This window comes from Notamacropus eugenii, chromosome 4 (assembly GCF_028372415.1).
Source record: "Notamacropus eugenii isolate mMacEug1 chromosome 4, mMacEug1.pri_v2, whole genome shotgun sequence".
NCBI classification, from domain to species: domain Eukaryota; kingdom Metazoa; phylum Chordata; class Mammalia; order Diprotodontia; family Macropodidae; genus Notamacropus; species Notamacropus eugenii.
This window is the reverse complement of record NC_092875.1, coordinates 30927728-30942117: the sequence shown is the minus strand read 5'-3', so window position 1 is coordinate 30942117 and position 14390 is coordinate 30927728.

Genomic DNA, 14390 nt, shown 5'->3' with positions numbered 1-14390 from the left:
GACCCTGAAATCTCTTAGAGATTCAGTTTCCTTATTTGCCAGAAGAGGATGAAAATGCTTGTATAAATTAATTGCCCTTGGAGGTCTGGTCTGGTGAAGATACTACGCTTTTGAAAAGGGAGAGGCAGTGCTCTGCAGTGGTTAGGGAGTCACCATTCTGAGTCAGGAAGATGGGGTTAGGGTCCCACTTCTGATACCTCTGGGCTACCTGGCCACAAATCACTTAACCTTTGTTTACCTTACTTTCCTTAACTGCAAAACAGAGATAATGACGGCATCTGGCTTGCAGGATTGTTGGGAGGATTACATAAGATAATATTTGTAAAGCGTTTAGCACAGTGCTTTTCCCATAATAAGCCGTATATAAATATTCATTATCTTCCCCTCTCCCTCTTATAGAAGAGAAAACTGAGGGCCAATGGAATGGACAAGTGGCAGAGATTTGAATCTAGAGCCTTCAAATCCAATGTTTTTGCCATTGGCCCGTGGGTTTCGCATCACTAAAGATCTCTAGGAGAGGATTAGTTGACAACTCATCGGGTATATTATGGATCTTTGTTAGTTGTTCAGCTGTTTCAGTCATGTCAGTGTGACTCCATCTGGGGTTTTCTTGGCAGAGATACTGGAGTGGTTTGTCATTTCCTTCTCCAGCTCATTTTACAGATGAGGAAACTGAGGCAAACAGGGTGAAGCGACTTGCCCAGGATCAGACAACTAGTAAGTGTCTGAGGCTGGATTTGACCTCAGTGAAATGAGTCTTTTTGACCTGAGGTCTGGTGAGATTCTATGTAAAAGGAGCCACGAACTTTCATGATATCCTTGTTACGTATCGTTGTTAATCTTTATAACCTATGGAAGAATATGACCAGGGATGGGTATCATGGATGAATTACTGTTAATTCTGATGCCTTCCATGACTAGTTACGTTACTGGTTCCCTATTGGTTTGTTGGTTCTCATATTTCATGAGCCTTTCTAGGCTTGTGATGCTGGGGAAAGCAATTCTAGATTTCAAACCCTGCTTTCAAAATGACCAACTCACAGGATATCAGAGCTGGAAGATCATGGTGATCATTTCTGAATGAATAAATGAATGAATGAAAAAAAATTATCAGGTGTCTTCTAAGTAGCTGACACCAACCTATAGTTGAGAAAGACTGCCCTCTTCAACATAGCCAATAGATGGTTGTCTTGCCTTTGAGGGAAGACCTCTGGGAAGATGGAACCCAAGCTCTCCCATGGAAGTTCATTCTACTGTTAAGTTTTTCTTTATATCAACCTGAAATCTCTGCCTTTTACAGCTTCCATCTGCTGGTCCTAGGTCTCCCTTTGGGGGATAAGAAGAATAAAGCTAGTCCCTGTTCCACCAGCCAGTCCTTCAAATACCCAAAGACAGTAATCACATCCTGGCCCCTGTAAGTGGTTGACCTGTGGCTCCCAGACTGGCATTCTCTGCAGACTTAATGCCTTCACCAAGATCATTCCCTGCCATTGAAACAAATGAGAAACCACAATTGGCTCAGGCCCAGGTCCAAACACTCTGACCATGTCTCCTGAGGTGGATGCCAGTCCTTTGATAATGGATCTCCCATTTGGCCACTTGTCCATCAATCATATAATTGTGTGGTCAAGATGGGATTTTCTTTTATTTGTGAGTATTCCATGATGTGGGATAGAATTAGGGGGTCTGGCTGGATCCCCTTTTGCTGGATCTTGGATCCTGGTTGCTAGATGGTGTCTAAAATGGAGGCAAAAGGAACTTCTCTTGTTTCCAACCAAAGATTAATGTGTGTGTGTGTGCGTGTGTGTGTGTGTGTGTGTGACAGACCCCGATGGCAATCTGATAAAGTCTGTAGAATCTTTCTCCAAATAATGCTTTCAGATGAATAAAGCAAAAAGCGTAGTATAACAAAGGAAGTCAATTGTTGAAATACAGTCATCAAAACACAAAAATGAATTTATAGATTTCCTAAGGGAAAGTATGCCCCCAAGTTAAGAACTCCAGGAGGCCTGAGGTTGCAGAACGGTAGCTTTCCACAGATTCTTGTCACATTTCAGTCTACAGTACCTAGGTAATCTTTAGGTAAAAGAGTTGTTCCTGATGCTTTTAATATTGCTGTTAAATAGGGAAAGAACTGGTCTTCTTTGAGTAGTGTGTATCCTAGGAGAACTTAAGCCACAAACCCAGTAATAATTTACCCCAACTAATCATTTTTTTAAGTTGGAGACCACAGAAAAGAGGAGAAAAAAGTCCCCCAAATGCTCACCATTCCCATACTGATAATAGCTGACATTGATATAAGGTCCCTTCATTTTTTTCTTTTTTTATGAAGTGCTGTTTATATACAATCTTATTTGAGTAATGGGTAAATGCTGCACATTGAATGAATTATGTCAGGAAACCAAACCAAACCAAACTTCCTAAAACAAGACGGTCACTTTTGGATGTTGCTTGTGCATAGTTGTTTGTAGGTTGTCTCTCTTATTAGAAAGACTTCTTGAGAAGAGTAATTGTGTTTTTCCCTTTCTTTGTATCTCTAGTACTTAACACAGTTCTTAGCACCTAGTAGGTGCTTAATCCATGTTGACTGTGGTGGGAATTCTTTATTCTGGTATGTGTTGATCAACCAGGACGTCTGCTTCCAAATTACCCTGTGCTGAATTTGTACATATGGAGTATTTACTCATCTGTGTTCATGCTGTCTTCCCTCAGTAAAATGTAATGTCCCTTCCGACTCTGCGTTTCTGGGATGGTTGCATTGGTTTTGAGGGGCAGCCACACTGCACAACTGATCATTCTGTCCTCGGTGTGGGCGGCAGGGAAAAAGCAGTGCTATAGAATGCTTCATTCTCTTCTGGTTGGGTTCCACTTTCTGCCGTATGGATGCTATTTCTTTAGATAAAAGGAGTGTTTCTGATGTTTTTTAATATTGCCGTCAATAGGGGAAGAAACAGTCTTCTTTGAGTAATGTGTATCCTTTACCTGAATTGAAATGAAGTGGTTAACAATGGAGTAGGGGTTTCAGAGGTCACACCAAAGGAGTAGGGGGATGTAGTGTAGGGACAATGGAGTTAGGATTGGAGATGGGGTTAACATGAATAAGTAAGGGTGAACAAGGAGTGGTTGGTGCTCAGGGGAAGGGTTCCAGACTACAGTTCAGAAGCATAGGGACCAAAACCAAGGGGAAAATGTCAATATGAAAAACAAATAGATGGATTAGGAGCATGTATAGCAGAGTCCTAAGGGTAGCAGATGGTCACACTCTTTACAGTATCAATATTAGGAGGTAACATTGAAGTAATAACTGGTAGTTAATGGTAGGTGATGTGATATGTCGATTTGATGAGCAATTCTTCCAATATATATTGCCTAGTTCAGCTTGGCAATGAACAAAATCCACCCTCTTGGTTAGAGGAAAGGCTACCCACACTCATTCCATTCAGAGCAAACTGCAGGTTTGGAATTGTCCAGTTCAAGCCATTGAGAAGGAAATTCTCAAAAATTGGAGAAATCAGGGAGCCCAGATTCTTCTGTGGGATGTTCTGTTTTTCCCCCAGTTGCCAGAGCCTCCCAGGAGTGTCCCTAGATCACTGTTTTCCTTCTCTGGGGGACTGCATAGTGCCCTACGCAGAGACAGAGTAGGGAACAGAACGTTGTTGTCTATTGTCGTCAGCTTGGAGTCCAAACCCCGAGCCTCATCGGGTGGTGTTGGCCTGGGATCAAAGGCCTTGTTCCATTTTTAAACACCGTGACTGGGCCCCACCTTGCTCCAGCCAAGACCCGGACCATGTGTTCCCCCTCATTTCATTGTATACCAAAGGATAAACAAAGTTCACCCCCTCAGCCTGAGGAAAGGATGCATTCTTGAGAACTGAACACCGGTCCAGAGTAGATAAGTCTGTTTCCCACCGTGGGTTGAGAGGTCTACTGTAAACCTTGCTAGGACTAGCTTTTCCTGAGCTGACAGGACACAACTCTGGGCTGTGAGGAGATGGATGACTTTATTTTTGAGAAGAACAAATCTACAGATGTTGACCCTGGACTAAAAAAATAAGAAAAAAATTTGTAGAAGGAGGAGAGAGAGAGGGTCAAACCATTCTGGGACATGGATAGCATGTGAGTCAGAGCTATCTCTGCTCCTCTCCAGGGTCTTATATAAATGTCAGGGGAAGTTGATCTCATCTGCAGAGTTGTGGAGCTTTTCAAAGCCTCATTAAATTAAAGCAACTTCATGCTTTTCCCCTGCTGGCTCCCTATTGTTTTTTTTATTTTTCCCCCCCTTCCCCTCAATTCTTGACTGTATGAAATACCAGCTTTGGCATCTGGGTTTGTAAGGCCTGCCAGGAGATCCTTAGTCCTGGCGTAGAAGCACGGACTGGCGGGGGAAGGAGGGAAGGCTTGCTACTTGTTCCAATAGAGTCTAAGCTACAAATCTCCATCACAGAAAACCCTTTCAGACTATAGAATTCCTCTTCCTCACAGGCATGATGGTTGCCCGATTTATCAGTTCGTATACCTGACACAGTTCCAGACATCTATGATGCCAAGTATCATTTATCCCTGAACAATTTTATCCTGAACAATGACTGGTAGGATGTTGTTGTGTGGTGTGGTGCATGTAATGAAGAACTGTAACTAGGCTAGGTGATTGTTGTTGTGTGGTGTGGCGCATGTACTGAAGAACTGTAACTAGGCTAGGTGATAAGCAATTTGTCCCTCGGTGCCAAAATTTAAAGACTGTAACTTGGAATTGTAGAGAGAGGCCAGGAAGACCTGCTTTTGATCCTTGGGACTGTGGGATTCTCAGTAAGTCATTTAACCTCTCAGTGAGTGCCCTAGCCAACTCTCTAACACTATTTGTTACAGACAGCGGGCACAAATATGCATTGGAAAAGGAAGTTTCCTTTTTGGGAGTTATCTATACCAGAGCGATCAGATCCAATAAAAATCAACACAACACATTTACTCCTTCAGCTGAGTGGAAACAACTTAGCTTAACACCCAGTTATCCACTGTAATAACACCCATCTGTGAACTACTATAGAAACTAATTCCCCTTCTAGCTCCAACTGGAGTTGTTTCAATTACCTGCATTAATTTCTCATCATGGATTGTAAAGTTGATTTGAGGACGTGGAGACTGTGCTTAAATAAAGCACTAAAATTGCTATTGGTGGCTCTGAGCATGGGGTGAGAAGATCACGGGTTTTACTACTTAGTGGACATATCAGTCAACCAGTAAGCATTTATTAGACTCTAAAATGAGCCGGACCAGCTAGGTTAAGCAGTGAACAGAGTACTGAACCTGGAGTCAGGAACAGCCAAGTTCAAATCCAGTCTAAGATACTTACTAGCGGTGTGACTCTGGACAAGTCACTTCACCCTGATTGCCTCAGTTTCCTCATCTGTCAAATGAACTGGAGAAGGAAATGGGAAACCACACTCTGGTGTCTTTTCCCAGAAAACCTCCAATGATATCATGAGAAATTGGCATGAATGACATAACTGAACAATAACAATGGGCCAGATATTGTACTAAGATGCAAAGGAAGGTCAAAGAAACCAAGTCTTAACCTCAAGGAGTTTATATTCTAATGGAAAAGATGAACATCCATACAAGATATAAACAGAGCATACAGAAGGTGATCTGAGAGGGAAGAAGGGGGAGAGGACCTTTCACAAATTATTTCCCTCTTTGGACCTCATCTATACCAATTTATAAAATGAAAAAGTTTACTGTAGATTTCAGATGAGAAAGTATGTGTGAGGTGCCTTGAAAACCTTTAAAATCTCCACATAGGGGTGTGCTGGTAAATGTTTAACAATCATTTTGCTGAAGAAACTGTTCACAGGATGCACTTTTCATTTAATCTGCTTTATTAACATTTTCTCCATCACTTTATTAAGTTCAGACAGTCAGCAAAACAATAAATCAAGCCCCAATTTGTAGAATTTTCCAATTTCTGAAGTGTAACTGTTTATGTGGAAAATTTAACAATCAGCTCTCTCCATTCAATTTGGGTGGAGCTAGTTCAGCACCTCCCTACCTCCGTACTTTTGGGTTTTAATGGATTTCAGTGTAGACTCAGCCTTTATCAGCAGAGACTAAACTTTTCTAAAATTTGTTTCTTTGCTTTCATCCACATTTGGTTTTCCTTGTATGTAATCCTACATATTTTACTTTATGCATTGTAAAAGGTTCTTCCAGGAAAAAGCTGATGGGGGCGGAGCCAAGATGGCGGAGTAGAAAGACGCACATACACATAGCTCTGAACCCACAACCCATAGAATGGCTACAGGGAAGTAACTCACGGCGAATTCCGCACCCAGAGGCCACGGAATATTGGAGCGAGGGAGATTTCTGTTCCAGAGAGACCTGCAAACCTCTCGCCGGGGGGTCCTTCGCGCTGCGGACTGGGCGCCGGGACTGGGAGCTGAGCGCAGCCCTGCCGCGGCCGCGGCACCGAGAGGAAAAGATCCGAGCAGGCTTCACAGACAGGATCTCCAGCGGCCACGCGGGTCCCTCCACCCACAGAGGGATCTGCAAACCTCTCGCAAAAGGTCCGTCGCGCTGCAGACACAAAGATCAGCCGAGACCTGCTGCGGCCACGGCTGCGGCACCGAGAGAAACAGATCCGAGCAGGCTTCAGGGACGGGATCTCCAGCGGCCGCACAAGTCCCTCCACCCACAGGTGACAGGGGTGGGTGAGAGAGTCTCTTTGGCGGGTCGAGAGGGGAGTGGGGTGCCCCCATAATTCAGGCCCCCCCCGGGAGGTAGAAGCTGAGAGGCGGCTGCAGACAGGGGCTCCCCAAGCGGGCGGGAGCCTGAATCCATTGCGGAAGGTCTGCGCATAAACCCCCTGAGGGAACTGAGCCTGAGAGGTGGCCCTGCCCCGATCTCAGCACCAGATCATAATCTCATACTGAATAGCAGCCCTGCCCCCGCCAAAAGCCCTGAGGCTGGAAGCAGCATTTGAATCTCAGACCACAAACACGGGCTGGGAGGATCAGGAGGTGAGGTGGGTGTGAGGAAAATATTCAGAGGTCAAGTCACTGGCTGGGAAAATGCCCAGAAAAGGGAAAAGAAATAAGACTATAGAAGGTTACTTTCTTGGCGAACAGGCATTTCCTCCCTTCCTTTCTGATGAGGAAGAACAATGCTTACCATCAGGCAAAGACACAGAAATCAAGGCTTCTGTGTCCCAGCCCACCCAATGGGCTCAGGCCATGGAAGAGCTCAAAAAGAATTTTGAAAATCAAGTTAGAGAGGTAGAGGAAAAGCTGGGAAGAGAAATGAGAGACATGAAGTCAAAGCATGAACAGCAGATCAGCTCCCTGCTAAGGGAGACCCAAAAAAATGTTGAAGAAATTACCACCTTAAAAACTAGCCTAACTCAATTGGCAAAAGAGGTTCAAAAAGCCAATGAGGAGAAGAATGCTTTCAAAAGCAGAATTAGCCAAATGGAAAAGGAGATTCAAAAGCTCACTGAAGAAAACAGTTCTCTCAAAATTAGAATGGCACAGATGGAGGCTAATGACTTTATGCAAAACCAAGAAATCACAGAACAAAGAGAGAAGAATGGAAAAATGGAAGATAATGTGAAATATCTCATTGGAAAAACAACAGACCTGGAAAATAGATCCAGGAGAGACAATTTAAAAATTATGGGACTACCTGAAAGCCATGATCAAAAGAAGAGCCTAGACATCATCCTTCATGAAATTATTAAGGAAAACTGCCCTGAGATTCTAGAACCAGAGGGCAAAATAAATATTCAAGGAATCCACAGAACACCGCCTGAAAGAGATCCAAAAAGAGAAACTCCTAGGAACATTGTGGCCAAATTCCAGAGTTCCCAGGTCAAGGAGAAAATACTGCAGGCAGCTAGAAAGAAACAATTCAAGTATTGTGGAAATACAATCAGGATAACACAAGATCTAGCAGCCTCTACATTAAGGGATCGAAGGGCATGGAGCAGTATATTCCAGAAGTCAAAGGAACTAGGACTAAAACCAAGAATCACCTACCCAGCAAAACTGACTATAATACTTCAGGGGAAAAAATGGTCTTTCAATGAAATAGAGGATTTTCAAGTATTCTTGATGAAAAGACCAGAGCTGAAAAGAAAATTTGACTTTCAAACACAAGAATGAAGAGAACCATGAAAAGGTGAACAGCAAAGTGAAGTCATAAGGGACTTACTAAAGCTGAACTGTTTACATTCCTACATGGAAAGACAATATTTGTAACTCTTGAAACATTTCAGTATCTGGGTACTGGGTGGGATTACACATGCACACACGCTCACATACATAGAGACAGAGTGCACAGAGTGAATTGAATAGGTTGGGATCATATCTTTAAAACAAAATGAAATCAAGCAGTGAGAGAGAAATATATTGGGAAGAGAAAGGGAGAAATTGAATGGGGCAAATTATCTCTCATAAAAGAGGCACTCAAAAGACTCATTAGTGGAGGGATAAAGAGGGGAGGTGAGAGAAAAACATGAAGTCTACTCTCATCACATTCCACTAAAGAAAAGAATAAAGTGCACACTCATTTCGGTAGGAAAACCTATCTCACAATACAGGAAAGTGGGGGATAAGGGGACAAGCAGGGTGGGGGGGATGATAGAAGGCAGGGCATGAGGAGGAGAGTGCAATTCGAGGTCGACACTCATGGGGAGGGATAGGATCAAAAGAGAATAGAAGTAATGGGGGACAGGATAGGATGGAGGGAAATATAGTTAGTCCTATACAACACAACTATTATGGAAGTCATTTGCAAAACTACACAGATATGGCCTATATTGAATTGCTTGCCTTCCAAAGGGAAGGGGTGGGGAGGGAGGGAGGAAGAGAAGTTGGAACTCAAAGTGTTAGGATCAACTGTCGAGTAATGTGCTTGCCACTAGGAAATAAGAAAAACAGGTAAAGGGGTATAGAAAGCTATCTGCCCCTACAGGACAAAAGAGAAGATGGAGACAAGGGCAGAGAGAGATGATAGAAGAGAGAGCAGATTGGTCATAGGGGCAATTAGAATGCTTGGTGTTTGGGGGGGGAGGGGATAAAAGGGGAGAAAATTTGTAACCCAAAATTTTGTGAAAATGAATGTTAAAAGTTAAATAAATAAATTTAATAAAAAAAAAAAAAAAAAAAAAAAAAAAAAAAAAAAGCTGATGGTTTCACTAAAGTGTCCAAGGGATCCAAGACACAAAAAAAGGTGTCTCAGGTGTGGGTACTGGGGTTTACGAAACAGGCTCCTTCTGGAGCTCATACTCTGACTGGGGGCCTTCTGACAACACAGGTTCACCTTCTTTTGAGGAGCAGATGAGGGCAATGAGTACTAGTGGAGAACGCTTATTTTATTATATTTTATCAATATTCATTTATCACACTTCATCTGCATATGCAGCAAATGCTCTTGCCCACCATGTTCTTCTGCATTGCCCCTTTCTGGGGGACATTTTATTCTTTTATTTTTTTTAAGTAGAATGATAGGATTTATAATGTTTAATTTTTTTAATTTTCAACTTAATTAAATTAGTGCATATATTAATACACAGGAGTTTGTACATGACACTGTATATCTATATTACGAAAAGTTTGCTTTCTCTTTTAAAATATTCTAAGTATTGAGTTCAACACATAGCTTTCAAAGCAGCCCTGCATATCTGTAATCCCTTCTGACTTTTTGTGTTTTTGTCTGTTCTGTTCTCTTGTCTTCCATCTCTGTCTCTCTCTTTCTCTCTGTTTCTGTCTCTCTTTCTCTCCTCCCCTCTCTTTCTTTCCCTCTCCTCTCTTTCTTGCTTCTGTCTCTCTCTCCTCCCCCTCTTTTTCTCTCCTTTCCCTCTCTTTGTTTCTCCAGCTCTTTCTCTCTTCCCTCCCTTTCTTTTTTCTCCCTCTCTGTTTCTCTGTCTCTCTTTCTCTCCCTCTCTCCTCTGTGTCTTCTTCTCCCCTCTCTCTTTTTCTCTCCCTCCCTCTACTCTCCTCTCTCTCTCCTTCTCCCTCTCTCTGTTTCTCTGTTGCTCTCTCTTTTTTCCTCTCTCTCTTTCTCTCCTCCCTCTTTCTGTCCCTTTCTTTTGGAGTCCTTTTCCTACTCACCCTCTCCCTCCTGTCTCCATTGGGGAAAAAAAAGAAAAGCCTCTTGTAGCAAATATGTACAATCAAACCAAGCACAACAAATTCTCACATTGGCTATGCTCTTCACTTCAAAGCTAAACCTTAGGAGACTATAGGATTCCATTACTCATAGCTGTGCTTCACTGGGAGAAATGTTTCGGTCTTCTCACAAATTACTCCCCTTTACTCATTCAATAGCCTAGCCATGCTTGTTTTCCTGCTGTTCTTCACACAATGGTCCATCTCCCATCACCACACCTTTGCACTTGCTGACTCCCCCTGCCTGGTATATTCTCCCTTTCCCTCCAAATCTTGAAATGCTGGATTTCCTTTAAGACTCCCCTTGGGTATCACTTTCTGCAAGAGGTCTTTCTCAGTCCCTCTAGCTGCCTCAGTTAGGAGGAAGAAGGGTAGGGAATAAGCATCTATTAGGTGTCTACTATGTACTGAGCATTCTATAAACATCACATCCTTTGGTCCTCACCACAACCCTGTGGGGTAGGTGTTATTATTATCCTCAGTTTATAATTGAGGAAACTGAGGCAAATAGAGGTTAAATGATTTGTCCAGGGTCACACAGTTAATATCTGAGACTGAAAATTAACTCAAGACTTCTTGACTCCAGGTCCATCACTCTACCCACTGTGCCTTCCAAGGCTGATTTTGGGTATATTTTGTCCCTGCATTAGCTATACCTTATCTGTAATTCTAGATAAGCATGTTGTCTCCCCACTTAGAGGCAAGATTCTTTTCTCTTTGTATCATCTCTACCCCCTAGTATAGAACCCAGCACATAGTAGGTCCTTAATAAATACTTGTTGATTGATAGTGTATGAAATGGAACTACAAATAAAGTAGGTGAAGCTATATCGGATATGTCATCAGAAAAAAAAGTAGTGGGCCACTCATATGGTGAGAACAAGGGAGTACCGAGGGGTATTATTGTTAAGTTCTGTTCTTAGCTACTCGATGTCAAGAGTTTGCGAGAAAGACCTCCAGTACACTGGGTGCCACTTCTTAGATGAACTGATAGAATGACATGGTTCAAAGTTATTTAGGATGGGCAGGAGCGGTCCATCATTGGAAGGTTGGAAGGATGCATCAATCAGATCACAGGTGTGATGATGTATTGGCATATTTTTTTTAAGGTATTGGTTTTCCAATGGAACAGTCTTTGTCCAAGAAGCAGATAATGATATGAGTCTTTTCTTTATCATTGGCCAAGGAGTGAACAGAAAGTAGAGCCAGAGAGTTCATATACTTGTTACATTTTTCAGAGCAAGAAACTTTTATTAAGTAACTAAACTGTATAGTACACATGGCTAGGCTGGGAGATATGCAAAGGACATACACACACATAAAATAAAAGTTCTAGTAGTGCATTCTGAGTTTTATATTATAGCTGTTTCCCTAATATACATCAACCCCATCCTTCCTTGACAGTTAAGTAAAACCAAGCAATTACATTTGCCAGGAAAGGGTCCATTCTGCCCCTGGAATTTCTCATCTCTCTCCTGAGAGGAGAAGGCTATGTTTCATTGCATATTCTCTGGGGGAAAAAATAAGTGACTCATTTAAGTGAGTCTGAACTCATTTTCTTTCTAGTGTTATTTTTATGTACATTATTATAGTTATAGCGGGTTGTTCTTTTAGTAACCCTTTCTTTCACCATGCATCCATTCATACAAATCCCCGCATGCTTCTTTGAACAAAAGAAGCATGGCTTAGACATGGCCTTTCCCCTGCCTTTGTGGAGCTCCAAGCTAGGAGGAAGATAAGAAATGAACATTGATAATTGTGGTATGTAAGCTATAATGATGAGTGTGTTACACAGGTGGCCCTTTCCTCCCTCCCCTGCACTCTTCTCCCCTCTACCCTGTGGAATCTGAAGGAGTAGGAGGCTGTAGGCTTAGGGGGAATGGATCAAGTAGGATAGATGTTGGGATTTTGATGTTGGCCTTGCAAGGTTGAGGCCTTCAATAACACTTCATCTCCCAGGAAGTAACATTCAGATTTCTTCAGGGTGGGAGGGGAAGGATGGTAGGAAGCCCCTACCTAACCTGTGGTCTCTACCCTAAGATTTCACTTCATTGCTCCAATAGTTCAGATGAATTTTAGAAACACAGAGTCATGATAAAATTCACCGAATGGCAAAGCCACCCACCAAAATGTCAAAGTATGACCCTGAGCAAGTCACTTCACCCTGTGTGCCTCAGTTTCCTCATCTATAAAATTACATGGAGAAGGAAATAGCAAACCACACCAGTGTCTTTGCCAAGAAAATCCCAGATGGGGTCATAAAGAGCTAGAAAGGACTGAAAATGAATGAACACCAGTAAAACGGCTCCTGTCCCGGCTTGGGTTTTGGGGAGCTCTCTACGTTGGGAACTGTTCCTGGTGATACCTGCCTTGTTGACAGAAGTCTTGGAGTGCAGGGCGTGTTACCAGATATTTTCTCCATCTCTGGGTTTTTGTGTATATCCCACTTCCTGTAGCGATTGGGAGTTCCTCTGTGGCGTCTATAACAAAGTCTGCCCCATAAAGTGTATACACATAAACTGTCTGTCTCCCAGGCCCCCAGAATGGAGAATATCAGGTGTACTTATCCAAACATCTCTGCTTCGAAGGCTCTGAAACATTAACCCTTTGCTCCTAAGGCTTTGCCAAGCGCAGGCAGAAAAAAAAAAATCCTCCAACCCTGGTGGTTTTCAGAGATTAAAGGCCTTGATAGGATTGAGTGGTGTGGGGTTCTTGTGATCATTACATCCACTTAAGGGGCCTGCTGGGGCCTGCTGAGGGGCTGAGATACCTGGGCTGTGCCCTATCCCAGGCCTTCCATCAGAGATAGGAAAGTTAGGTCACCGGGGTTGGAGGAACAAAGTCAGTGTTAATGGTCTGCTAATGATTTTTAATGTTTTGGTCAACTAACGTATGAAACATTTAGGTTTCCCAGTTCATACAATAAGAGAGTTTAGATAGAACTAGACCAGATCAGAGAACAGAGAATGCCAGCTGTGGGAACCCTGGAGGAGAGAAAACACCAGAGTTGAGAGGGACCTTAGAATACAGGATATCAGAACTTGGAGGGACCTCATCATCTCTAGCCAGGGACATAGTAATAGCTTTCTAATTGTTTTTCCTATCTCATCTTTCTCCACTGCAAACCATCCACCACAGAGTGGCCAGAGATTTCTGTACAGCTCAGATGAACCTTCTCCTTCCCCGAGTCCCCCGTGCCTCTTTTAAAAGAGTTGTCCATTAAAAGAATGATCCTATGAACCACAGTCATAACCAAAGTGAGTACCTGATGTGGGTACGAAGAGCCTAGGGGCATATAGATATACACACATATGTGCACACATACACATACATATTTGTATATGTATGTACATACATGTGCATACTTGTTCTACATACCTACATATTTATGCCCATACATAACATGCACACATGCATATATTATATATACATATACACATGTATATATACATATACATGTGTGTACATATATGTGTATATGTGTGTGCATCTATATCTATATATCTGTTTATCTAATACATCTACTATCCACCATGCTATTACAACTGAAGAAGGCAATTTTATGTTCTCATCTTGGATGCCAAATTATGATGCCAGATAGAGTGCTGGTAATTATGAGCATTCATTGGCAAATTTATGTAACTGACGGTAAAATCCATAGTGGATTTGGGAGTCTGAGGACCTAGGACAGGGGTGGGGAACTTGTGACCTCGAGACCACATGTGGCCATCTAGGTCTTCAAATGCAGTCCTTTGACTGAATCCAGACTTCAAGTTCATAACCTGACTGTGTTGGTCAAAGCAACATGGTTCAATAGAAAGAATGATTGCTTTGGAGTCAAAGGATCTCAGTTCAAATCCTTACGATCTGTTTGACACAGGGCAAGGCATTTAATCTCTCTGGGCCTCAGTTTCCCCACATGTAAAATGAGAGGATTAGATTTAGCCTTTAAGGTACCTTCTAGTTCTGAATGTATAATTCTTTCATCCTTTTTTTTCATTACCACTGTGATCTCGAGGAAATCATTTCGTACTCAATTTCTATATGTATGGAGACTCTGGGATTGAATCCCATCACCTCTATGATCCTAGAATGTCAGTGCCTGAGGGACAAATTCCATTTTTGTCTTAGCAATCCTAGCACGCTGTATAATACTTGATGCTTAAAAAATGTTTACTCATATGTGGTGCTTACATAGATGTTTAATAAATGCTTGCTGATTGGGAAAAG